This window comes from Lycium barbarum, chromosome 5 (assembly GCF_019175385.1).
Source record: "Lycium barbarum isolate Lr01 chromosome 5, ASM1917538v2, whole genome shotgun sequence".
In the NCBI taxonomy this organism is placed as follows: Eukaryota; Viridiplantae; Streptophyta; class Magnoliopsida; order Solanales; family Solanaceae; genus Lycium; species Lycium barbarum.
In genome coordinates, this window is record NC_083341.1 from 85014218 (window position 1) to 85038943 (window position 24726).

The following is a 24726-nucleotide window of genomic DNA, read 5'->3' on the forward strand; positions in this document are numbered from 1 at the left end:
ATAAAAATACTCGAATAATCTTTAATTAAAATTGAGTCAAAGATTATCTTTTTTTTTTTTTACATGGCAAACAACACCATTTTTTTTCCTTCAATCAACCCACTCCTCGAGGGCTCTTTTTTATTCGTATTCTCCAAAATACATCACAGAGGAGAGCTATCTCCCTACACCTATCTTTGTATGGACAGTCCCCATACTAGGCTTGATAGGATTTCCTTTAAGCTTACAAAAAAATTGGTACAATGTAAGAGTGACTACTCTTCTTCTATACAAAAATATGAGTCAAGGTACGTCAACTGTATATATCCTATACATCTTGTTTTGATAATCCTTTGAATTCTTGACTGGACAAATCCTAAAAGTAGGCATTTGCATTCTATCCATGTTGATCTCCCCTTTAACTGTCTTGGGCAGCTGTTGGAAATTGGTAATCCAAGTTGTTTCTTTGCATTCCAATCCCCAGTTGGATAAGGTGTTTGTTGCTCTATTACCTTCCCTGTAACAGTGCCCCATCTTCCAACTATCCACACTTTCCAGAAGGGATCTAATATTCATGATAGTATCCATGGCCCACGAAGGATCACTGTGATTCAATATCTAGTCTACAAGCATCTTGGAATCACTTTCAATTTCTAACTTCATGAATCCATTCTTCACACACCACTCTATTCCTATTTCCAAAGCTTGTGCCTCAGCTAAGTTGTTAGTCTAGATGCCAAAATTCACTCCAAAAGCAGTTATCAGTGCACCTCTACTATCTCTGATGATTCCACCACCTCCATTGATGCCAGGATTTCCTTTAGAGCATCCATCAGTGTTCAGTTTCACATAGTTTTTAACAGGAAAAGCCCATTTCATAGCTAGAGATTTAAATTGTAGTTTGGCTTGATCCATGACATGTATGAACTGCCTCTAATGTAAAAAAGGATCAATATGCGGGAATTGCTTGTGTATGATCATGATGAGTTGCTGCCAGCTCCTCTGAATTATCCCTTGTACAGACATATCCCTTCCTTCAAATCTAGCTTTGCATCTGTCCTTCCACATCTTCCACATAATTATGCTAGGAAGAATCTGCAATGCCATTTTCTGGATAGGATTCTTCCCTTTGACAAGCCACTATGTAATAACCTGTTATCTTATGTGGTTTGTAATCTGATAGATTCCAAAGCTTTGATTGAAATGCATCCAAACCTTTTTGCTGATCCTGCTCCTCACCAGTAAATGCTCCAGGTTTAATTTTCCCGTTCATGTTCAACACAACAAGAAAGATTGTCTGTTTTGACCCTCGTATTCCGAACCCCCTCATATAAATTGGGACAGAGGAAATACTTCTTTTACAATTGATTTCTACATGATCCGTAGAAATTACAAAAAGAGTAGTATACAAGTCAAATTTTTAAACAATGAATAAATTTTTAAGAAAGTCAAAAATAGTACTTCATTTAAACATCTAGAATTGCATGATTGAAATATTGTATTGGTGCAAAAATAGGATAGGAGTATTTAATTAATTCTAATATTGATTTTTTTTTCAAGTAACGACAAACTACTGCACCTTGTTTGCCAATTGGCGGGTTAGCATGATTTGTAAATATACATCAATATCACCTATGGTTATTGAATTATATGCATTATAAAAGTAAAGTTACTGTAATATGATCTTTTGCCACATTTAAGTAAATGAAATATACCCAGTGCAATAGAAAAGTCACTAAACTCTATAGTAATATATATAAAAAATAAAGTCACAACAATTTTTTTTTCACATTAAAGTAATTGATTTTATCACAATAAAGTGTCTCATTCTTTTATCCTTAACCAGAAATCTCTAGTTAAACTGTGTCACCTTTGTTAGGGAGCCAGTTACACCCCAATGTTAGATTTTCCCACACAGATCCTAATTTGGTCGGACTTCAATATGAATACTGAACATTGGGTGGAAACCAAAAAATACAAAGTGCAGAAAAGAATTCTCATACAATTTAACGATTATAGTAGGTAATTACTCTATCTTTTACCTATTATTGAATGTCTATTTAATCTGATGATATCAAGATGTACTAAGAAAACCGACAAACCGCAATCCGAGTCAAACCGAGAAAAAAAAACTCGACTAGGGGTTTGGTATTGGAAATAAAAATCCGATCATAATTGATTTGATTTGGTTTTAACTAAAAAAAAATCAAACCAAACCAAACCAACCCGACATTACACGTATACAACTTTTTAAATTTTTATATATAAAAACATTTATTTGTAATGTAATTTATAAATATTTTAATTTTTTTTTAATTGTTTTTGTCTTTTCACATATTATTTCCAGCTTGGACTTAAAATTTTGAATGACCCAACAAGTTGTATAGCCCATATGTTAGTAACTCAACTAAAGTCCAAATCAAAAGCAAATCCATACTAATGCTAACAAAAGAGATACAATTCTAACGCTAGGAATAACAATAACGTTGATATTTATTTCTTAGTTTTTCATTGGTTTAGATAGTGTAAAATACATAATTTAATTTAGGTTTTCTTCAATATTTAGTCATAATTAATACTTATTAGTCGTACTTATTTTAGCATGACTTATTAATTTAGATTTTTATCATTTTCATTATGGTTTAGCGATTTCATTATATTTTTTGTTGAATATTTTAGTACAATGTCATCACCCATCTCACATTTTGTATTATTTTTTTAAGAAATACATTAATTATATAGTCGTATCTTACTAGGACTAAAGAAATATTTGAAGCACAAGTTTTATATTTCATATGAAAACTTTACCGGAAACAATTCAAAAAGTCCGAGAAAACCTGAAGTTTAAAACCCCGACTTTTATTGATTTGATTTGATTTGTAAATTTAAAAATCCGACATAATCGATTTGATGTGGTGTTTGAAAAATCTGAACCAACCCGGTTCATGTACACCCCTAATTGCTAATATACAATCTCCATGGACTACTGATAATCAAGTGGCAGCCCGCCAATAATGATTTTTATAAGTAAAGTAGCAAACTGGCAACATGGACACTGTAGTAACGGTCAGATTCAATTAATGTTTGCCCACTGGCTCGCTAACTTTTTCCTCTTTGTCTCAATTTGAACACCGTGGGGTGGGTGGAAAGATAGCCAGTTGAATTACAAATGAGTCAAATAAGGCTCTACCAAGAAAACCTTATACACTACATTAATATAAATTGATTCTTCAATTATTTGATTAAATTTATCCGTTTTCCAGTTTCTGTAATATATAAAAAGAAGCGTTGAATTATTTGAATGTCCTGATAATTTAATCCAATTAACTATATTATCGGTGTTGATTTTATTTTTCTTTTCTTTCTTTGACTAAGCTAACACATGAGAGTTTAGACTTTTGTAACACGGACAGCTTGATCATGTGGTAGCTGGCGCCAACAAAAATGGACATCGCATTTTTATTTTAGATAATCTTTGTTCTTATAAAATATTACGTAGTTGTTGTACTGATAATTCTTTCTATATTGTAGAATAAATGATGGTCTCGGTTTGTGTTGAAAAGTCTTAAGTCAACTTTCATGCAAAATTAAAAAATTTGTTGTTGCCAAGTTGTTCTTTAAAATATAACTTTCACTCAACAAAGTCGCAAGCTTTTGCCTAGCGGGGCTCTTTCATAAATTTGTAGATATCGGAAATATGCCGTTACACATGGCACAAAGGAAGGTAGACACGTGGCAGGAAAGGTTGAACAATAGCATGATTAGTCAAATCCGGAGGGAATGATTTCATACGGACCCGGAGCAAGAGTTACGAACAATTTGTACGGGTCATTTATGAGTATCATGTTGGTGGTTATGCTCTAGGCCATTGTATGGACCTTATTTGTTAGTTATGTTTTTGATTAACAAAAGAAGTTTTATTTATATTTCTTATTATTATATTATTTTCATGTTACACATAATAATATATATCCCTAGTTAATCATTTATAATTTGATAATTTGATTATAATGATATAAGACTAGCATGAACTTAATCGATAATTATGTGCGCGGTATAAATTAAACTCATAGGTATTTGTTAGAGAACAACATAATGGATTGACCCGTTATGGGATCACTACATGGATCAGTTTCATAATTAATTGATTCTCATAATAGTTATGCCAATTAATCGTCACACTTGAGATTATCACAGTATCCTACATAAGGAACATTTTGTCTTGACATTCACAAATATTATCTTTAACCGGATAATCAAAAAGTGTGTGATTGAACATAATGTGAACCATGTGGAGGATAGTGATTATTCAAGATGGAATTTGTCCCTCTCTTTGAGAGAGATATCTTTTGGGCCCCTCGATTAGTAAGACTGAGAAATGCATGGCCGTGCTCAGATGAATTGAAAGAGTTATCAGTATTATTTAACTATCAGTTTACTAAGGGATCGAGAAATTATATTTGAACAATTTAAGTATGACACTATACATGCCTTATGTTCAAATTAGATATTGTGTGACAAAATTACTATGACATATGCTATTTAATTAGGTTATTACGAACTTTAAATTATTATTACTTGGGTTAGTCATAATGTCTTGCTAGAGACCAATTATAATTTTTGAAATTAAAATAGTATTAATTATACTGCCAACGTAATATAAACCTATTGGGTCTCACAACAAGAATGCGATGAAAGGACTGCGGTTATTTTAGTAAATTTGTATTTATATGTTATGAGTATACGTATTTCTGTTATTGCATTATTTAGATAATGTAATCCAAATTTATTTTATGGTTAAAATATAATTCAGATTTACATTTATATTATTGGATAACTATAAATTTAAATAACAGTTATGAAAAGACTGAAATATTTAATCAAGTTAGGACTCCTAATTAGCTAGGATCTTAATTAATTAGATATCCTAATCAGCTAGGACTCTACATGAGCTAGGGTTCGTATTATTAGGATGAATGTATCACTATTAATGGGTAGAGACATCAATATTTCAGCAATACAGAAAAAACCTTTTGCATAGTTATTTTCAAAACAACTATGACCTAAATTCTAGTAGCCGACTTAAGCTCTGCAACCCGAAATTATACCCCAAAACTCGAAGTTGGCACTTCGTGTCTGTTTGTGATCATTCGTATGTGGATACTAGTAGAGGGTGGTCGTTCATTTTCGAGCAGCACCTACAGTTCCTTTTTGGCAGAAAGTATATCGAGGAATCACACATCAAAAGGTAAGTGATCTGACCCTTTTGTCGAATTGATTGAAACACATGGATCTTGTATAGGGATTAAGCAATAAATTTTATATTGCGCTGCTATTCTGTACTGGAGATTGCATGGTTTCCCTTCATATCAAACGTTACACGACCTGTCCAGATTTAGAGCTAGGCGTTACATTTCTACATTTAAGTAGCATTTATTGGTTGTTATTGCTCATTATTAGGCACGATTTACAGCTCAATGCTAGTGATTACCACTTATAAAAGGACCTTAAACTCAATGTAGTATGATCATCTTTTTTCATAGCATAATAGTTTAAATATTCGATTATAAGAAAAATTGTTCTTTCGTTACTCTTTTTATACCAAATTTATAAAAGTTCTTCTAGCCTAAGTGTTCAACTGGAGTGACATTCAGTAAAGAATTTCCTCCGAGCTCATACGGCCCAGTCTTATTTTAAAATTTTCCTACATTGTAATTATCTGATTTCAGTATTTATTTCTTGTTCTTCATTCATATTCATAACAAATCAATTCACGTATCCTTTAAACCACTAACAAATTTAACTGTACCTTCTTTGGGTACACAGTTTTGCGCCCACCATGGAGCTAAAGATAATAGTGGTATTGTTTTGTTGCTCTTACTATCTTACTAATCACTTATAATCCGTGAAACCAGGTAATACAAGATTGTGGAAAACTTTTATATCCCGCACTTTGTGCATTCGGATGTTTTAAGGTAATCGCGACGAGTTAAGGGCACGGCTACATTTTGATCTTGTTTAATACATAAGTTGTTTATGGATATTAATTATGACTATTATTAGTATGGAAATATTAAGAAAGGTTAAGGGCAAAAAGAGAAATTCGTAAAATGGGCCGTGGTAATATTGTGGAAGACTAGGGGCAAAACGGGAATTTCATAAGTATTCAAGAAAATTCTTGAATGGACCAAAGTTTATATAACAAAACAAATGGTCATATTTATTTATTTATTTTAAGAAATTTCTAGAGAGGGCATGTGCCCCTCACATGCTTATGAGAATTATAAATATATAGGAATAAATGGAAGAAAAACCTAGATAATTTTCATCTTTCCCCTTAGAAAATTCAAGAACCTTGGAGAGGAAAAGAAGAGGCCATTTCGGCCAAGATGAGCAAAAATTAGAGCCCTCAAATCTTGATCAAAAAAATTATTTCTTCTAGCTATTCAACCAATTAAAGGTCCCTCTTTAACATGGTATAATTGTTGGAGCAAGAAAACCGCTCTTTGTCGCAAAATCGCAACCTTAGCCAAGTCAGAAGTTGAAGGAAAAAGGTAAGAATTCATCTACTTTTACATGTTATGGAAGGTTTGTTTATGTTGTAGTATGTAGAAATAGATAAAATTCATGAAAATATGAAGGTTTTGTATGGTGTGGCCGTGTGTGTGCATGTGTTGAGAAGGCAAGATTAGTTAATTTCTATGTAGCATTCTAATTGTGGTTGTGGTGGACTCTATATTGGGAATGAAAGTTTGATGAATTTAGTTGAAGTTGTGGGTGATGGAAGGTAGCCGTGTATGTGTATATATGGTGTGAGAAGTATGAACTAAGTTCTATGAAATAAATTTAGTTGTTGTTGATATATATATTCTATGATGCAAATAAGAATATGATGATTCTAGTGAGGTTGAAATTGTTGGAAAGTTGTTGTAGAAGTTAATGTGAATTGAATGTAGACTTCTTGCATTGATGGAAGATAATGTTGTTATTTTGTGGATTGTTGATGTTGTTGGTATTGTTGTTGGTGTTGTTGTTGATGTTTTAGCTGAGTTAAATTCTCGGGGATGTCGAATTTATGGGGGAGGTGCTGCCCAAATTTTTGTAGGCAAGTGCTGATTTAAGATTGAATTCTTAAAGGCTTATAATCAATGTTTGGTATTTATGACCAATTGTAGATTTTGGGGCATTCGGGGCTTGAAATTGGAGAAGCGTAAGAAGCGGAAAAGGTATGTAAAGCCTAACCTTTCTTTCTTTTGGCATGTCCTAGACATAATAGGTTATGATATAAGCCTCGGGGGAAACTCTATTCCTAGAAATCTGAGCCTAATTTTGATCCTTATTCATTCAATGTAATTGAATTAGGTACCTTATATTTTGATAGAAAAATAGTTTAAACATCTGTAACTTTCACAAACGGAACCGGATTGCCCTGAAACTTTAATGGATGACTTCACAAGGCCTAATGCATGTAATTTATGTACGCCACCTCGACTTGGCCCTACGTGGGCCCACAAGTCCCGAGACCTTTTGTATTGCTCCATTTGACTTATTTCTGTACGATAATTAAGGGAAACTTTTGGTTAACGCCCCTAGCTTCTGTAAACGGTCTCGAATTGTCTGAAGATGGTCGTAGAGGTTTTATAATGAATGAATTCCATAACGATACTTGAAAGGCATTTATTTTCTCACTACTTTGCATGTGCATACGGTAGTTAACCTTGTTTTTTATGCCAACTCGGATTTACTTGAAACGTGTTTGTGGTTTATTAATGATTTCAAGAAAGTATGTTTTGTATTAAAGGAAATATAAAGCCAATTTCCAAAACCACTCCGACGGGGGTGTGAGATTTTATTATTTGGAATTTCCAAAACCACTCCGACGGGGGTGTGAGATTTTATTATTTGGACTTTCCAAAACCACTCCGACGGGGGTGTGAGATTTTAATATTTGGACTTCCCAAACCACTCCGACGGGGGTGCGAGATTTTATTATTTAGACTTTTCAAAACCACTCCGAAGGGGGTGCGAGATTTTCGAGTCTAAACTATTGGATGATTTCACGATGTGGCTAAGTGAGCTATATGATATATGGCCTCAACTTGTGCCTAAGTGAGCTATGGCCTCAGCTTACGCCTGAGTGCGCTATGACCTCAGCTTATGTCTGAGTGTGCTATATAACACATGGCCTTGGTTTGTGTTATGGATCGTCCAAAGATTTTCATGCATTTGCATACTTGCATTCATGCACGACACCATGATTATTATTATGCCGGAAGCGGCATGTCCAAAGGGGCCATGGTTATTATTATGCCGGAAGCAGCATGCCCAAAGGGGCCATGATTATTATTATGCCGGAAGCGGCATGCCCAAAGGGGCCATGATTATTATTATGCCGGAAGCGGCATGCCCGAAGGGGCCATGATTATTATTATGCCAAAAGCGGCATGCCCGAAGGGGCCATGATTATTATTATGCCGGAAGCGGCATGCCCGAAGGGGCCAACATTACTATTACGCCGGAAGCGGCCGTCCGATGGGACTATTGTGATACAAAATTTAGACTGTGTATTTTAGAATTTGTGTATGCTGTATCTATGCACTACGCTGGGAAAGGCCGTCCGAAGGGACTGTTGGGTTAGTATGTCGGAAGCGATACGTGCGTTAGATTGCGTCATTTGCTTAAAGAATGTGTGCTCGCTTGCATTATTTAGTTAAGGATCATTTTGAGACCTCGTGTATACATTTATGCTTCTTTCAGCGAAGGCTGCAGGTATTAAATTTGATTGTGATTTCTCTTCTCCTAAATTAAGTTATGGTTATAATTTGTTTCCGCTTTACATATTCAGTACATATTCCGTACTGACCCCCTTTCTTCGGGGGCTGCGTTTCATGCCACGCAGGTACACCCAGGTGAGTAGAAGGCATTGCTAGAAGATGTTCCAGTGGGATTGGCGAGCTCCACTTCCTTCCGGTGTGTTGCCGAGTCTGAGTATTCATGATTATGGTATTTCGTCTATATTAGAGACTTTGCAGACAGCGTCCTGTGGATAGGGTGTCGAGGAGTGTAAATCATGTATATATGTTAAAAGAGAATGCATTTTCATATAATTTTAGTTAGTAAGAAGTACATAATTGATTGAAAGTTTTCATGATCTGTATATAAACAGTGATCTTTATTTTGAAAAGTTTCATGTTTTTTTTTTAAAGTTTTTGAAATGACAGGTTTTGGTAAAGCGAACGTTTAAGGGTTCGCTCGACTCTGAAGAGAGTCGGGTGCCCATCATGCCTAACCAAGGTTAGGGTGTGACAAAGTGGTATCAGAGCAGGTCGTCCTAGTGGTATCAGAGCAGGTCGTCTGCAAAGTCGTGTCTAGTAGAGTCTTGTTTATCGGTGTGTTGTGCACAACATCTATAAACAGGAGGCTACGAGACATTAATAGGGTGTCATTCCTTGTTTCATATCTAAGATCGTGCGATAGAGCCCAGTCGTAGGAAATGAAGTCCCTGGTACTAACTTTTGATTTCAGCTAAAGGGCAACGTCTACAGAAGAAAGCGACCAATGGTATGAGCAGTTACACAGTAAAGTGGTAAGTAATGGTGCGGGAGAGGCACGTTGGATGAGGTAAGGATATTGACGTACGATTGAGATGTAAAGTTGGGGATGAAAGCGAAAGTGAATATTGAAGATTGAAAGGGGTAAAATAGTAATTGTAATGAGAAAGGCGTGTTACGAGAATGTCTCGGAATCTGTGAGACTTTGACTTGCTCCAGATTATGTAATAAAGGTCATACAAGGAAGTGGACACGATTATATCAACGTTAAGGCACCGGATTCCATCAAAGTTTCGAGGTTAAGCGTGCTAAGATGGGAGCAATTTTGGGATGGGTGACCCCCTGGGAAGTATACCAAAATTCCATAAATGTGGATATAAGAGGCAAATATAGGAAGGACATGTGGGAGTGCGAAGGAAAAGAATAATGAGTTGGTACAGTTGATTAAAAAAACCCATGACACGGAATGAGGATTTATGTGAAGACCCAGGAGTTCGATCATAAAGGAAATAGGGTAAAAGACAAGGAATGAGCACGAGAAAAGGACAGCCACAAGAGGGACCCTCCCGAAGCGTAAAAACACCCCCATAAGATCAATTGAACATTCGAGGACGAATGTTCTAAAGGGGGGGAGGATGTTATATCCCGCACTTTGTGCATTCGGATGTTTTAAGGTAATTGCGACGAGTTAAGGGCACGGATACATTTTGATCTTGTTTAATACATAAGTTGTTTATGGATATTAATTATGACTATTATTAGTATGGAAATATTAAGAAAGGTTAAGGGCAAAAAGAGAAATTCGTAAAATGGGCCGTGGTAATATTGTGGAAGACTAGGGGCAAAACGGGAATTTCATAAGTATTCAAGAAAATTCTTGAATGGACCAAAGTTTATATAACAAAACAAATGGTCATATTTATTTATTTATTTTAAGAAATTTCTAGAGAGGGCATGTGCCCCTCACATGCTTATGAGAATTATAAATATATAGGAATAAATGGAAGAAAAACCTAGATAATTTTCATCTTTCCCCTTAGAAAATTCATGAACCTTGGAGAGGAAAAGAAGAGGCCATTTCGGCCAAGATGAGCAAAAATTAGAGCCCTCAAATCTTGATCAAAAAAATTATTTCTTCTAGCTATTCAACCAATTAAAGGGCCCTCTTTAACATGGTATAATTGTTGGAGCAAGAAAACCGCTCTTTGTCGCAAAATCGCAACCTTAGCCAAGTGAGAAGTTGAAGGAAAAAGGTAAGAATTCATCTACTTTTACATGTTATGGAAGGTTTGTTTATGTTGTAGTATGTAGAAATGGATAAAATTCATGAAAATATGAAGGTTTTGTATGGTGTGGCCATGTGTGTGCATGTGTTGAGAAGGCAAGATTAGTTAATTTCTATGTAGCATTCTAATTGTGGTTGTGGTGGACTCTATATTGGGAATGAAAGTTTGATGAATTTAGTTGAAGTTGTGGGTGATGGAAGGTAGCCGTGTATGTGTATATATGGTGTGAGAAGTATGAACTAAGTTCTATGAAATAAATTTAGTTGTTGTTGATATATATATTCTATGATGCAAATAAGAATATGATGATTCTAGTGAGGTTGAAATTGTTGGAAAGTTGTTGTAGAAGTTAATGTGAATTGAATGTAGACTTCTTGCATTGATGGAAGATAATGTTGTTATTTTGTGGATTGTTGATGTTGTTGGTATTGTTGTTGGTGTTGTTGTTGATGTTTTAGCTGAGTTAAATTCTCGGGGATGTCGAATTTATAGGGGAGGTGCTGCCCAAATTTTTGTAGGCAAGTGCTGATTTAAGATTGAATTCTTAAAGGCTTATAATCAATGTTTGGTATTTATGATCAATTGCAGATTTTGGGGCATTCGGGGCTTGAAATTGGAGAAGCGTAAGAAGCGGAAAAGGTATGTAAAGCCTAACCTTTCTTTCTTTTGGCATGTCCTAGACATAATAGGTTATGATACAAGCCTCGGCGGAAACTCTATTCCTAGAAATCTGAGCCTAATTTTGATCCTTATTCAATGTAATTGAATTAGGTACCTTATATTTTGATAGAAAAATAGTTTAAACATCCGTAACTTTCACAAACGGAACCGGATTGCCCTGAAACTTTCATGGATGACTTCATAAGGCCTAATGCATGTAATTTATGTAGGCCACCTCGACTTGGCCCTACGTGGGCCCACAAGTCCCGAGACCTTTTGTATTGCTCCATTTGACTTATTTCTGTACGATAATTAAGGGAAACTTTTGGTTAACGCCCCTAGCTTCTGTAGACGGTCTCGAATTGTCTGAAGATGGTCGTAGAGGTTTTATAATGAATGATGTCCATAACGATACTTGAAAGGCATTTAGTTTCTCACTACTTTGCATGTGCATTCGGTTGTTAACCTTTTTGTTTATGCCAACTCAGATTTACTTGAAACGTGTTTGTGGTTGATTAATGATTTCAAGAAAGTTTGTTTTGTATTAAAGGAAATATAAAGCCAATTTCCAAAACCACTCCGACGGGGGTGTGAGATTTTATTATTTGGAATTTCCAAAACCACACCGACGGGGGTGTGAGATTTTATTATATGGACTTTCCAAAACCACTCCGACGGGGGTGTGAGATTTTAATATTTGGACTTCCTAAACCACTCCAACGGGGGTGCGAGATTTTATTATTTAGACTTTCCAAAACCACTCCGAAGGGGATGCGAGATTTTCGAGTCTAAACTATTGGATGATTTCACGACGTGGCTAAGTGAGCTATATGATATATGGCCTCAGCTCGTGCCTGAGTGAGCTATGGCCTCAGCTTACGCCTGAGTGCGCTATGGCCTCAGCTTATGTCTGAGTGTGCTATATAACACATGGCCTTGGTTTATGTTATGGATCGTCCAAATATTTTCATGCATTTGCATACTTGCATACATGCACGACACCATGATTATTATTATGCCGGAAGCGGCATGCCCAAAGGGGTCATGATTATTATTATGCCGGAAGCGGCATGCCCAAAGGGGCCATGATTATTATTATGCCGGAAGCGGCATGCCCAAAGGGGCCATGATTATTATTATGCCGAAAGCGGCATGCCAGAAGGGGCCATGATTATTATTATGCCGGAAGCGGCATGCCCGAAGGGGCCATGATTATTATTATGCCGGAAGCGGCATGCCCGAAGGGGCCAACATTACTATTACGCCGGAAGCGGCCGTCCGATGGGACTATTGTGATACTATATTTAGACTGTGTATTTTAGAATTTGTGTATGCTGTATCTATGCACTACGCCGGGAAAGGCCGTCCGAAGGGACTGTTGGGTTAGTATGTCGGAAGCGATACGTGCGTTAGATTGCGTCATTTGCTTAAAGAATGTGTGCTCGCTTGCATTATTTAGTTAAGGATCGTTTTGAGACCTCGTGTATACATTTATGCTTCTTTCAGCGAAGGCTGCAGGTATTAAATTTGATTGTGATTTCTCTTCTCCTAAATTAAGTTATGGTTATAATTTGTTACCGCTTTACATATTCAGTACATATTCCGTACTGACCCCCTTTCTTCGGGGGCTGCGTTTCATGCCACGCAGGTACACCCAGGTGAGTAGAAGGCATTGCTAGAAGATGTTCCAGTGGGATTGGCGAGCTCCACTTCCTTCCGGAGTGTTGCCGAGTCTGAGTATTCATGATTATGGTATTTCGTCTATATTAGAGACTTTGCAGACAGCGTCCTGTGGATAGGGTGTCGAGGAGTGTAAATCATGTATATATGTTAAAAGAGAATGCATTTTCATATAATTTTAGTTAGTAAGAAGTACATCATTGATTGAAAGTTTTCATGATCTGTATATAAACAGTGATCTTTATTTTGAAAAGTTTCATGTTTTTTTTTTTAGTTTTTGAAATGACAGGTTTTGGTAAAGCGAACGTTTAAGGGTTCGCTCGACTCTGAAGAGAGTCGGGTGCCCATCATGCCCTACCAAGGTTAGGGTGTGACAAAAACAATAGAAATCAAGTTGACGGTGTGTTGAGCAATGCAAATGCACCGGAGACAGATGTGGTAACAAGAGAAGTCATGGTAAGAAATAATGAGTCCATGATTTCCCCTCTGTGGGTGATCAAGATAAGAAAGTCTAGATACTAATTGGAATCGACTAGATACCAATTTGAATAAAATAGCACGAAAGAATGAAAGAAAGTGAAGTTTCCTAAATGTCCTAGAGCCTCTCATAGATAGGAGTGGAGCTCATCGTACCGATCCACGAGACTCAACTAGACACGCTCTTGCATCATAGATCAGGTCACCTAGGGCTCTGATATCAATTTGTCACGACCCAATTTCACTAAGTCGTGTAAGCACCTACCTTTCCCTCCTTGGTAGGCGAACCCTTAACTCAACATTCACAAATAATAGTAAAAAAAAAAGCGGAAGAAGTAAAATAGCGAAAGTCTCACAAATATAATATAAATACGAAAATGCGGAAGTAAATGAAATCTTCCCTAGTATCTAGTCTGGTCATACAAGAGCATCTAACTAAAATCTATAAGTCTAGAAGCAGTAATAATACAACAATAGTCTCCAATATGTCTCAGAATAGTAAAGTAAGACAAAATAAAAGAAGATTCTTTCGGTAGCGAAGCTTCCACGTGCTCACCCCAACAAACTCGAATCAGCAGCCTCGAACTCCCAACCACGATGGGTAAACATCGATCCCAGCTGATACTCTGCGTTCATAAAAGAATGCAGCAAGTGTAGGTTAGTACAAACAACACGTACTGGTAGGTATCATCGGCCGACTAAGATTAGCTAACATATAGCAAGACAATAAAGTAAGATAAATAGGTAAATCAACAAAGTATAAGTCAACGCGAGCCAGTGACCAAGTAGAAGTCATCACCTATGTTATAGCATCTAACCCAACTGTGCCCAGTCTCAGTATAGTCAATTCAAACCAGTACATCACAATAGCATCATAACAAGTCATCACCTATGTTATAGCGTCTAAGCCCAACTGTTCGAAGTCTCAGTATAATCAATCCCAACCAGTATATCTCAATGGTATCACAACAAGTCATTGCCTATGTTGTAGCATCTAAGCCCAACTATCCCAAGTCTTAGTATAATTAATACCAAATCCGTGTATCACAAGGTATCACAGGAATATTATAGGAAAATCACAGGAAGACAAATGATCCAATGCAATGCAGTAATGTATGATGTGTGAATGCGATGCATATGAGTGTACACATGTACTACAATGATGGAAAATCACATCTCGGCAGCACAACCCATGGGGAACCCGTGAAGTCCATGTAGCCTCACGATTCTACAACAACCTCGGTAATCGCTACATGCACTCATCCTCGATTTCGGGATAACCATCAGACATCGATCCTCACGTTACTCTCATCCAAGTGAGCCCAGCTCATAACAATGTTTCCTTGTATATCATCAATGTGTTAATAATATATCATGAAGGATGAGAATAATGTATGAGTGTAATATCAATAATCAAATCAATCTCAAGCAGTACCACACATGGGTACACTAACAATATCAATGAAAAGGCTATACAACAAGCCACAATAGAATCACAACTCTCCACAGTACCTCACAGGGGACATAAGTAATATCCATGATAAGGCTACTCAATAAGCCACAATAGAATCACAAATCTCAACAGTACCTCTCGGGGCACACAAGTAATATCAATGATAAGGCTACATAATATGCCACAATGGAATCACTATTCTTATCTCAATATCAATCAAGTAAAGTACCGCAATATCATTGCCTTGATAAATCTCTAATCACCAATATGTGATGTATCAACGTGGAGACGAGCCAATAAGTAAATAGAACAAGATAAGTCAACAACGCAACGAGGTGGCTAGCCCCCAAATCACACAAGGCCCAACCTAAGACAATATCCAACCCAACTTCACACCCGAAGATTTACATGCATTCTCCAACAATATCATCTAAATATATGCTTCGCTAATCGAAGTCTCAATATAGGGTAAACCATAACCTACCTGGAAGGCCGAACAATAAAGTCTCTAATAATCAAACCTTGGTCTTCCGTTTCCTTTGAGCCTCGAGATAATGAAAATCTAAACATATCTGAATCATGTAATTAGAATCAAGAAGAACATCATTCAAACCCTATTTCTATTCAAGACCTAAATTCCCAACCTATGAAATAGGGTTTATGAACTAGAAAGGTGAAATCGAGAATCTAAAGATCTCAACATAAAATTAAAGCTCAAGGTGATCAATACCCATCAACTACAAGCTAGAAGAACCAACAAATTACTTAAATTTGGATTCTAGGTATAAACCCACAAATTTGGGTATCAACCCTAACTCTTAATTCAATAATTAGACCTTAATCAAGTAGTAAACATGTTACTATAGCTTATATTCATCAAATCCATGCTAAATAAAGCTAACCCAACCACAAATTTTAGATTTATAGCTAAGAAATCAGTTAGGAAGAAGCCCATGAAAACCCACTATTAATACTCTATTTACTGATGCATTTAGCATGAACCATGAATTTCTATGGTGATTTAATGATCAAGGACTGAAGTATAAGGTTGGGGAAACTCACCACAAAGTTAAGCCTCTTCAAGAACCCCAAAACCCTCTCCAATAGCCTTTAGATGAAATGGGGAAATGTTTAGAGACTTGGGGGCTTTTATCACTTCAACCACTCAGTTACTGCCTGACATGCGCTTCGGCGCTCCGGGTACCGCTTTGGCGGTCCTTGCAAATGGTCTAGACCGCTTTTGCGATCGGTCCACCGCTTCTACGGTACTGGTGCCACGGAAGTGGACACCAGTAAACCAGAAACCAGTCCAAGTTTCATGAACTTCACCCGAAGTCCCGACTAACATTCGATATCATCTGCTCACAAATCAAATATGCAACTATACATAAAAATGCGCTACGAACGCACTAGTGGCCTCGGAATTTACATCGGGGGTCTCGTTGACTTAGTCAACCCCCAATGCCTCAAAACTAGCCTTTCAACCTAAGTCCCATAATGCACCCGAGTGCATTGAGAATCGAACCAAACACGTACACAATTTCTAACAGACCAGCCGGACCTCTCGAAATTGACAAATTCTCGAAAAAGATCCATTTACCCAAAAGTTAACTTTAGTCAACCATTTTTCGCTTTTAAGCTAAATTTCCCCAAAACTTACCCAAATCAACTCCAATGACATCGGGAAGCATGCCAACGGTCCCCGTGGGTCAAATATGAGCTAATAAAGTTTGAAAAAGGATCAAAATGGTCGGAAACGCAATAACAACCAAACGGGTCGTTACATCTGTCCTAACCTTGAAGTTAGCAAATACTTTGGTCAGAAGAAAACCATATGGGAGCCCATGTTGACCCCCCTTGGTGCTATCTCCACCTTGATGATATGCTCAATCATAATAATAGGAAGGTTGATAGGTTGGTAGTTAGTCAGTGCCTCTATGATAACCAGGTCGTTGATTAAAGCCTTGGTGCGTCCCTCTTTTCTTGGAAGCAAGACTTTGTTCACCATTTCAAACATGAGCTGACATTCCTTTCAGCTTTTTTTCCCCAAAATTCTAGCCTTTGAACCGACATCCTTTACTCTATTCTTGACTATCATAACCTTGAAGTCAATTGAAGCCTCTGCCGTTCTATTTATAGTTCTCAACCCTTAAGTAGGAACTTACAGAATTTCTCCCAATTCTTTTCGTCCAACATAAATTTATTCCCACTAACTGATGCAATGAGAGTGCTGAGATTATCGGAGTAGCAGAGATTTGCATAGAATTCAAAAAACTATTCCTCATACACACTCGGTATAGGTGGAGCGAAAAGATGACTCCATCCCTGAAATTCAACAGTTTAAATAAGTTCTTTCATTCCAGATTTTCCTGCAACTTCAGGGTCAAACACCCTTCCCAGCAACACCTTTTGTTTCCGCAGAGTTTCTCTTCTCTCAATTTCACTTTGAGTAATAATTTAGGTCACCCTTTGCTCGTTTAAGGAACCGGATTCCTTAATCATCTCACTATTTCTCTTCTTTGAAGGATTTGATTCATTTGTCGACCTGTCATACTTAGCTAGTGTGACCCTTGACTTACTGTTCCTTATCATTTCCTTCTTCTTAGCAATTTCCTTCGCAAGTGAGACATCTTCCGCTTTTGCTTCTTTCTCTTTATGACCTTTAGAAACTTTAGTCTCCACATCCACTAACTCAATTTCATCAATCAATCTACTCTTTCTCTGAGAACACCTAGTTTCTACCTGTCACGACCCGTCTAGAGAGCCGCGCCGAGCGCCCGGTGCTAGCCCACCCCGGGCACCCCTTGGCTTACACTTCACTTACATTTAGGTGGGCCACATAATTAAACATACATTTCTAATCACCACTCATGCTAGTCCCATTGGACGACAATGTTTTCATATCATGGTTGGCATCTATACCACGTTAATGTACATGAGCCGTCAAGGCTAGCAAAATAATATACAAAATATAGGCCAACAAGGCCAGACACATCTAACCATATTCACATGTCTACGAGCATCTAAGAAGAGTATAACATATCACATAAGCGGGACAGGACCCCGCTATGCCCATAGCTATGTACACTAAGGAATAAGTACCCAAAAGTTATAGGTCCGAATGAAGTGGAGCCCTGCTATGTACTCTCTGAGAATGTAGCTATGGATCAAGCCTGTCTCTCTGTGCACCTGCGGGCATGACGTAGCGTCCACAAACAAAAGGACGTCAGTACGAAGAATGTACTGAGTATGTTGTTACACCCCGTAAGATTCCGTGCTATTTTAATTAAGACAAGAAATAATGAGTTAAGAAAGTTCAAGGAAAGTTAATCGAGTTAGTAAGAATATCGTTATATATATATGGTTGCCTTAAGTATCCCGAGGTGACATGGTAACCTAAAGGATTTGAAATCGCGTTATGAGTATGTATATGAGGTAATGTGAGTTCTCTAGTTATGTTTAAGGTTATTGTGATTCTCCGAACCCTTCGAGACGCGTATATGGATTGTTATTGATGTATATGAGTGTGTATATGTATGTATAAGAGGTTACATGAAGTTGGAAGAGGATTAGAAGTTAAACGAAATGAATCGGAACAACTTCAGTAAAAAATCTCGGACCCGGTTTTAGCCTATATTGTAGGAGGCATATCTCCTAGTATATGAGGAGTTTTAAGGTGTTTCAAAAGCCTAAAATGAAGTTCATCGAGTCTATTTTGCAACGCAATAAACCGCTCGACAAAATAATATCGGGATGAGGAGATATAGACGATGAAAGTTGGGATGAGTGGGGATTAAGACTTAAATATTCACAAATTTTTCACTAGTGGCCGTGTGGGCCCCACAAACACATGACAAAATCAGATTTTTTTTGCCCATTCTTAGTTAGGGGAACGTGTAAGACTATATTGGGCAGCAAAATGGTCTCCTTGTTGACCAAAAGTTCAGCCACATCTCATTTCCCAACTACACAAAGTGGAATAGGAGAGAGAAGCTCCATTTCACAAACATAGAAACTTGGAAGATAGAGAGAGAGCCACGGCCAGCCATGGCTGTTCCACCACCATACCATGGCCAGCCTTCTATTTTTATCTTACCAATAAGTCCCTAAAGTGTTCTACACATTCACTATTAAGTTTCAAGTGAAGGAGAAACCATAAATATGCCATGCAAGCTCTTATAAGCTCACGACCAGATTTGAACTCTCCATTTTGATTCACAAAAAAATATTTTCCAAGGTGTTTCAACCCTTAGGGAGGTGCATAGCAACGTGGAGTAGCCATTGGAGCAACAAGAACAAGTATTAGTTCAAGTCATCAAATTCTAGCCAAGTTGAGAAGTTAGATTGTTAAGGTAAGAATTGATAATCTTTTTACACGTTTTTAGTAAGGATTTGGACGTGTTGTAAATGTTCAAATGTAAATTGAATCCATGCAATTAGGTGTGTTGATGTTTGAGCGATATAGTAGCCATGGAATTATAGGTGTTGATGATGAAGTATGGTTGTAACTTGGTGAACATGAATTGCATGCATGAGATTTCAAATGTTAGTGTTGGAATGTTGTTGAGCCGTAGGGACTGTTTTAGGACGAATTTGGATGTGTTGTGAATATGTAAATGTACATTGAATGTATGAAATTATGAATGTTGGTGTTGAAATATTGTTATAGCCGTAGGGGCTGTTTTGGGGGTGATTTGGGTATGTTGTGCATGTGTAAATGTGAATTACATGTGTGAAATTGTGTGTTGATGTTGAGACATTGTGGAACCCGTAGGGGGACTGTTTGGTGTGGAATAATGGACTGATTTTATTTAATAATTATGGTTGTTGCTATCATAGATTGCATGGTAAAAAGAATGAAAAGAATTGGAAGGTTAAAGGTGAAGTTGTGTTGATATGAACTTGTTATTTTGTGGAATTGTGGCCGTGTAGTGGACTGTTTTGTGTGGAAGATAGTGAACTGATTTTACTTGGTATTTTGATGGTTGTTGTCATGAATTTTATGATGGAAATGAAGGTATTTAATGGTTAGAGTTGGAACTAAAATTGTTTGTGGGTTGTTGTAAAGATTATAGTGATGACAATGTAGCTTATTTGCGTACGAATTAAAGATGTAAATGTCGTGTGACTGCTGGTCGTATTTCACTGAAATTATATGAAAAGAAGATAAGAAATAATGTGTCACGACTCGACTAGGGGCAGTGACGAGTACCCGATACTTGTACCGAGCACCCCTTATCTATCATATTACCTTTACCTCATGGCAAGCCGTGTAAACAGAGCCATATTTGTTTTCCTTTCTGAACATTAACATTAGCAGCGTCACCATAAACATAAGTAGTAAGCTTTCCGCTATCGCGTTATACCGGGACGCGAACAATTCAAAATACAACACATCTAACTATACATAGATGACTGTGCATATCTGTCTACGAGCCTCTAGACATAGTACACTTATACATGGAAAGGGCCGAGTACTGTCGTGCCCGAATGTACATACACAAAATAGTACCGCTGGAGTGAGGCTCCGAAACAACTGGAGCGCTGTCAAGTGTGGCTGGTAGAACTTCTAAGGATCACGTCCACCTGTCTGCTGACCTGCGCGGCATGAAACGCAGCGTCCACAAGAAGGGACGTCAGTACGAATAGTGTACCGAGTATGTAAGGCATAAAAGATAATATAAACAGTAACATAGAGTACGATTAACAGTATCATGGAGTCATAGGACATATAACGGGGCAGGAAAGTAACCTGTACGTGGGAAGGCCTCTGTTTCAGGCCGGCTATCATGTAGGCTTGTCCTTTTCTCTTTGAGACATTTCTTTCTCGTAGACACAGAAAATAGGATTTATATCGTGTCATATTTTATCATATTATGTGCTGCTCTATCATAGCGTGTCGTATCACGTCATGTCGTAGAATCTCATATCATAGTATATCCTGGCATAGCGTATCATGTCATAGCATTGCCCCTTTTTTTCAGAACATGGTGTCCCTTATTCTCGTATACAGAAAACAGTACAATTTAGTAAACGGTATCTTTTACTCACATTTACAGATGCCGAATACATCGGCTCTCTCAACCCCCCCTCCCCAACGGTGTCCCAACACATCATATCATATATATCATACATCATATATATACAGACGCCGCGTACGGCTCTTCCATATCCCGCATCCGGGCATCCCGCATCCAGGATGAAATCCAGCTGAATCAGGTGGTGATATAGCAGTGGCCCTTCCCCTTTCCCCATATACATATCCGTGTACATTTACTTCTCTATTATACATATACATGTCTTATATACAAATACTTGTCCTATATACATATACATGTCCATACACATATCCCTGTATCATATAACCAGCATGCACGGGAGTCCAAAGAAAGTTACGTCTAACGGAGTGACATAAAGTCGGTAACCTCCGATTACATTATAGAATACTCGTGATCGCTTTGTCTCACCTTGAAGGAACGAGTATTTTAAGGTGAGACTATCAACAGAGAATAATATTAAAGTAAACGTAGAATGAAATCGTGGGCATCATAGATGACAGTTCATAGACTTTGAAATCTTTAGAAAATAAAGTCATAGCTAGGAAATATAAATAGGATTCAAAAATTAGTTTATCATTTTCATGTTTACATAAGATACTTAGCTTAGTCATCTTAGTCATAGAGTCGTTCCGGTAGTACGTATCATAGGCATATCCTCTTATCTAACATCATTGTTATCATTATCGTCATGGAAGTGCTCTCATTAGAGGAGTCATAGTACGTATCATTTGGTAACGAAATCGGGATCAAAGGTTCCCTTTGGATTCACTTCAAGTAAGTCAAGCAAGACTGTAAGGAAAATCTGAGAGTAGCGGGCCCACCTCGGGCCGGATGGGGTGGCGTATATGATTTACATATGTTACGTGTCATGTCATTACTTGTGAGGGTTCTAGGGTAATCGGGTCCCACTTATGCAAGTTCTAAGGGTTTAAGAGGTCTTTCCATCATTTGCACACTTTCTAGTTCAATTCTATTGAACAAAAAGTGGAAAACTTTAGGTGCGGATTCCGGGGACTAGGGTTGTCCCCGAGGCTCGTACCCGACTTATTACATCTAAGACATGCCATAGAAAGAAGGGTGAAGCCTTACATACCTCTTTCCGCTCCTTTTGCTACTCCAAATTCACGTTGCAATCTCGTCAAAATCTGCAATTTGGTCATGTTTACCAAAACTCTTATTAGGATACTTAGAGTTAGAATCTTAAGGAAACACTTGGCTACCGAAATTTCGGCAGCACTTCCTCTGTAAATATACCATCCTCAACATTCAACATAGCCAAATTCTCATCAATCACAACCCGGGAATTCAAACCCGGCCAAACTATTAATATAATTCAACAGCTACACTAGCGATTCACATATTCCATTCAAGACACATGATCTCAATTTACCACTTTCTTCAAAACCTTCCAACTTCAATGTACACAATAGCGACCTTATAGTATACGTTCCAACAACATCATACTAATATCATTACACGCTATCCATGCAAGAACATCATTTTTCAATTCACACAATCTTCCAATTACCAAAACTTCATCAAACTTATCAAGTCTTTAGTTGCGATATAAAATCTACGACACAACAACTAAAACATTAATTACAACTCGCTCATTATTCTTTCACAACTCACCAATATACACGACTATACATCATGTATACACGACCACATACACACTACACACCCACGGCTTCATCATGCACACACAACTACATTCTTTCCAAAATCATTCAACTTTCACTTTCCACATAACATTCTCAACAATAATAACCAAATACTAGATGAAATAATTGAAACATGATTCTTACACCAACATATACATGCACGTCCACATGCTATTTTCTTGTTCTTCATGAATTTCATTCACTTTTGCACACTACAACATGCATAAATATTCATAACATCTAAAGGAGATGAATTCTCACCTTCTTCTTTGATCCTCCAACTTAGCCAAAGTTGTAACTTCAAGAACTTGTATTTTCTTGTTCCAATGACTACTCCACCTTGTTTGGGACCCTTTAATTAGTGGAAAATGATTTTTGAAGAAATTTTTATCAATGTTTCTTGGCAATTTTTCTCTTGGCCGAAAGGCCTTGGGGTTTTTCTCCTTCTTTTCTCTCTTTTGCTTTCTTGAAAGTTCTAGAGATTTTTGGTGATAAAGATGACTTAGTCATCTTTTTTATTCACCAATTTTATTCAATATGGGCCTAGCTCATGTACATGGCCGGTTGGGCCTCTCCTTTTTGCTTAACATTTCAAGCCCAATTGTATTGGCTAGTTCTTGCAATTCATGGAAGGTATTCTTCCAATTTCCAAATTTACCCTTCGTCTTTCTCCATATTTCCACTTCTAGACTTTTCATAAGCAACTTATGTGCCAAACAAGATAAAATATGGCCTTGCTTGTTGTCCTCTCGCGATTGTCTTGAATTATCCGATTGCACAAAAATGCGGGATATAACATAATGTGTAAGAATCGTATGTGGTTTGATTGGTATGTTCGTAAACGTTTGCAAGAATTTCGGGCACTTCCATGTTGATCGGTTAGGGACTGTTTTGGGTGTGTCGTTGTTGTTCTTATTGAGCTTGGGAGATTGATGATAATTAAGAATATATGTTGTATTTATGTTGTTTGGGCTGTTGTAAAGTTGTTACATGAAAACGTTAAGGCTACGGACTATTAGGAGTAACTTGAGAATGTAGTAGCCGTATGTGAATCGTTATTGAATATTGTGAATGTGGGCTGTTTGGAATGTTATGTGGGCTGTCCGGGTTGGTATTGAACGTATCATTATTGATGTTGGATTGGTTGTATGTAGTTGGTTTGGATATAAGGAAAACGTCGTCTAAATGTTAGAAAGGGATTGTTAACGTTAAAATACATATTGAATCCCCTCGTAGACTAATCGTAGCTTTTGATATCTTGATATAGGATAAGTACCATTGGGCAGCAAGTACAAGTTATAATACAACTAAACGCTAAAGGTATGTAAAGCCTATCCCTTCTTTCTTTTGGCATGTCCTAGACGTAAGTAAGAAATGATATGAACCTTGGGGTAAATTCTACTCTCTAGTTCCAAGCATAACTTATGATTCTATTCATTCCTTAATGTTATTGTCACGAGCCTACTATATGATTAACTAATAAATGATGTATAGAAGTTCCTACTCTTAAAGAATTGCATAATTAGAGGCATACTCGTCTTTCAAAAGCTACACCACGTTAAATTGATACATGTACATGAAATCCGAAACGTTCCTTGCTATAGTTTGTAATGAGATTTAAAAAAAAAAAAACTGAATATGATTATAATCCTGACACTTGAGAGCTGGTTAGTTACTTATCTATTGAGTCTCTAAAGATGATTTGCATGTATGTGGTTGCTTATTATTCTGCTCGTGCTTACCGCTATATCCTTCACTGAGTCCCGGGCCAGGACACGTTTTCGTGCGCATATTTATTACATTATTCACCGAGTCCCTCACTAGAGGGCCGGGACACGTTATATATATATGATGATATGATGATATGATGATATGATGACATGATGATATGGGGATGGCGGCCAGGAGGGCATATGT

At 37.3% G+C, this 24726-nt stretch overlaps 1 long non-coding RNA gene across 1 annotated transcript; it reads left to right on the forward strand.

Annotated features, from left to right (window-relative positions):
• Positions 1-5978: 5978 nt before the first annotated feature.
• On the forward strand, positions 5979-9119 carry LOC132642549 (uncharacterized). Its single transcript, XR_009583228.1, has 3 exons — positions 5979-6533; positions 7155-7205; positions 8879-9119. It is a non-coding gene; the product is annotated as an uncharacterized LOC132642549 (long non-coding RNA).
• The last annotated feature ends 15607 nt before the right edge of the window (positions 9120-24726 follow it).